Source organism: Carlito syrichta, unplaced genomic scaffold (assembly GCF_000164805.1).
Source record: "Carlito syrichta isolate Samal-C Ts95f unplaced genomic scaffold, Tarsius_syrichta-2.0.1 Scaffold311553, whole genome shotgun sequence".
Lineage (NCBI taxonomy): Eukaryota > Metazoa > Chordata > Mammalia > Primates > Tarsiidae > Carlito > Carlito syrichta.
Genome location: NW_007255649.1, coordinates 50,369 through 54,445, shown reverse-complemented (window position 1 = coordinate 54,445; position 4,077 = coordinate 50,369). Strand labels below are relative to the sequence as shown.

Sequence of the window (4,077 nt, the reverse complement as noted above, 5' to 3'; positions counted from 1 at the left end):
GGGCGTGGTGGTTCAAGCCTGTATTCCCAGCACTTTGGGAGGCTGAGGTGAGAGGATTGCCTGAGTTCAGGGGTTCAAGACCAGTCTGGGCAACTTGGTGAGATCTCATCTCTACAATAAATCAAAAAATTAACCAGGTGTAGTGGCGCGTGCCTGTAGTTCCAGCTACTTGGAAGGCTGAGGCAGAAGGATCACTTGAGCCCAGTAGGTCGAGACTGCGGTGGCCATAAGCAGCATCCCACTGCACTCCAGCCTAGGCGACAGAGTGATACTCTGACTCAAAAAAAAGAAAAGAAAAGAAATGACCTGAATAAATGGAGTCAAATGCTGTCTGCCTTGCTATTGTTGGGTAGAAAAACCTCTTCTCTATGCTTTTTGGTCTTCAGCTGGGTCTAAGAATTAAGCTGACACAAGGAAGATTAAGAAGGGGAAAGCATACAGGCTTTATTTCATGTTTAGTGAACATAGGGACCTTCACAAGAGACGGAAGTCCCAGAGCAGAAAGATTTTATACATCTTAGACAAAGAAATGATACATTTGTGGAAAAATGATAAGACAAAGGGGTTGGCGTTCTAGGCAGTAAATTTTGGGGAAGTAAAACCTTTGTCCGTAAAGCCTTCATTTCCCCTGTTGGAGATTTCCCTAGCAGCTTCATATGTTAAAGGCTGAGTTGATGAGTATGGAGAAAAAAACCAGGTTAGGGGCAAGAAATCTGCAAAGGGAGAGAAAAACATCGATTAGAGTAAGAATGAGTGAACAGGAAAGAACAGATCTAAACAATTTCCCCATATCCTGTTAAACCAGTGTCTCACTTCTGGACAATGTCTGTACATAGGATGGATGAGCCTCTTTTATCTGATGGAGAGTGTTTGCCTTGTTTTTTTTTTTTTTTTGAGTTGAAGTCTCACTCTGTCGCCCAGACTGGAGTACAGTGGCACACTCCCGGCCACCGCAGCCTCGACATGCTGGGCTCCGGAGATCCTTCCACCTCAGCCTTCCAAGTAGCTGGAACTACAGGTGTGTGCTACTATGCCTGGCTAATTTTTTTGATTTATTGTAGAGATGAAGTCTCACCAAGTTGCCCAGGCGGGTCTTGAACCCGTGGACTCAGGCAATTCACTCATCTCGGCCTCCCAAAGCACGGGATTACAGGCTGAGCCGCCTTGTTTTTTAACAGAGCAGCTTAGACACTATTTGCTCCAAGGGATTTACATAGAAGCAGCATTATTCATGATCACTCAAGCTTCTCCTTTTGGGGCTGTCGGTGTGTCCAGGACACAATAATTTTAGAATACAACAGAAGATAAACAGTTAACTTTGACTGGAGTGCTCCCAATTCTTGCAGAGTAATATTGTACTGTGGGAATATTCAGAACTGCCCTTTCTATCTCATAAGTTCCAAAGTTTGGGAAAAAGAATCTCAACACTGAACTTAGAATTGTAATACACAAATGGAGTTTCCATACTGTTGTATCTAGTCCATTTATGTAGTATTACTTTATAAACAAAGGAGATTGTGTTCATAATGTTGCTGGCATTTAAGATGGAATACTCCATGATAGAAGGTGTCAGGTATCCGAGGCCACATTGACCTGACTGTTTAGGTGAGAACATTCTATATACCTTGTTGCCACCCAATATAAAAAGACTGTGTTGTTCACCGATAAGGTCAGAGTGGAACTTATGACCCACCAGTTTGGGGGCTGGTGTGTCTTGTCATTTATCATGATGGTATCAGCACATATCTGTCTTCCATGTGTCTTTGTCAGTCTGCAGAAGAGAAGGTTACAAAATATCTGCTATAGGAGGCCAGCAGTTTGGCCTTGGTATATATATATATGGCTTAGTTTTGTCACCTGAATGAGTTAGTCCAATATTTGGTCTACTCACATTTAGCGTTTGATGTTTGACAGCCTAGTGAGGAGAGTAGATGAGTTACCCAGGTCACACCAGGGTGGCTTGTGCGCCATTGGCAATATCTGATGATATGGCAGATGTCTGTATCGTAAGAGTCAGAACCCTCTATAACCTTCACGGGAGGCTTGAGGATGCTACCCATGGAATCAAATCGCAGGTTTTCATTGCAATACCGCCTTGGTATTCACCTATAAATCATTCGGCTCCATGCCTATTTTTAATACAAAGGGAAGAATTTCCTTCTAATATCTTTACCTGAGCGAAGGACAGTCCTTGAGCTTTCACAGAGTTTTTTTCACATTCAATCAATTCACCAAAGGGAGAAGTAGAATGATGTTGTTTTCTCGATTGTGGCTGCCATACCCAGGCATACACTTATTTTCTGTAGCTGATCCACCAAGTGCTGGTATTGACAGAAATAAAAACTAGTTCAGGTTCTTTTGCATGCTCTAGATGTTACCATAACCAGCAATCAGACTGAGTCTTTAAAGTGGCCAGGGTTTGGAGAATTGGTGTAAGAGGGTGTCGGTTCTGTCCTTGACCTGTTGAGAAAACAGTGAAGATTAATAACGGTGAGACAAAAAAATTTTTTTGAGTTGGAGTCTCACTCTGTTGCCCAGACTGGAATACAGTGGCACACTCACAGCCACGCTAGCGTCGACCTGCTGGGCTCTGGCGATCTTTCTGCATCAGCCTTCCAAATAGCTGGAACTACAGGCGCACGCTACCATGCCCAGTTAATTTTTTAAAAATGTATTTATTGTAGAGACCCTGGCTGGTCTCAAACCCGTGGGTTTAGGCAATTCACTCACCTTGGCCTCCCAAAGTGCTGGGATTATAGGCTGAGCCACCAAGCCTGGCCATGGGACAAAATTTAAAAGAAAGCCCATAGAGGAGGGTCAGAAGGAGAATAGGATAGACCAAGACAAGCAATCTCCAGTAAGCCTTTTAACAAATGGCCAGAGAAAAGGAAGTATTTGTTAAAAGGGAGAGGGTTCTATTGTTTTTTCCTTTTTTGAACAAGCAGACCTAATGGGAGAAAATAGATGAAAGTGAAGTTTCTTGGTCCATGATCTTGAGAAACACTGTTTACTTCATAGCTCTCTCTGGTTCTGGGGCCTGGGAATTGGCCTGGTAGAGCCTTACTTTAAAGTCACTTATACAGATGGTCTTCCAATTGGCCTAGGAATGCTGATCTGAGTCTAATTTGGTATGATTCACATGAATCCAGAAGGACTTTTCTTTAATTTGATGGCAGTGTAGGTGGTTAGCAGTGTAGTCTTGTGTTGATTAACAACAGGAATACATTATGAGAAACACATTAGGTGGTTTGTTGTTGAATGAACATTGTAGACTATATGTACACAAACGTAGATGATACAGCCTATTCCACACCTAGGCCATATGGTATCACCTATTGCTCCTGGGCTACAAACCTGTACAGCATGTACTGAATACTGTGGGCAATTGTAACATGGTGGTATTTGAGTATCTAAATACAGAAAAAGTACAGTAAAAATATGGTATTATAGCCAGGCTTGGTGGCTCAGCCTGTAATCCCACGCTTTGGGAGGCTGAGGTGAGTGGATTGCCTAAGCCCGCTAGTTCGAGACCCACCTGGGCAACTTGGCGAGACCTCATCTCTACAATAAATCAAAAAAATAGCTGGGCGTGGTAGCGCGTGCCTGTAGTTCCAGCTACTTGGAAGGCTGAGGCAGAAAGATTGCCGGAGCCCAGCAGGTCGAGGCTGTGGTGGCTAGGAGCGTGCCACTGCATTCCAGTCTGGGTGACTGAGTGTGACTCCAACTCAAAAAAAAAAAATGGTATTATAATCTTATGGAACACCATTGAAAATGTGGTCTGTTGGGCAACCCCTTTCCTCCCACTGTGGGAGCTTTTCTGTCCTCTCAATAAATCTGCTTTAAGAAAAAAAAAGAAGGAAAGAAAATGGGGTCTGTCATTGACCAAAATGTCATTATGCAGCACATGAGTGTATTTCCTAAGGTCCTTCCCAACAAGGTGACAGTGCATGCTTTTTCTAAAAACCCTGATGTACATCTAATCTCCCGGTTGAAAAGGATGGCAAAACTTGTTGTTTGATGGCGGCTCTGCCCTTTGTACTTGCTGATGACGCACTCCAAGATTACTACTTAGTTTCT

General features: G+C 43.3%; 1 long non-coding RNA gene across 1 annotated transcript; it reads right to left on the bottom strand.

Moving 5' to 3' along the window:
• Positions 1-423: 423 nt before the first annotated feature.
• LOC110596609 lies at positions 424-2,451 on the bottom strand. The gene is made up of 2 exons (XR_002482584.1): positions 2,174-2,451; positions 424-713 (listed from the first exon to the last, which is right to left on the bottom strand). It is a non-coding gene; the product is annotated as an uncharacterized LOC110596609 (long non-coding RNA).
• Between the last annotated feature and the right edge of the window lie 1,626 nt (positions 2,452-4,077).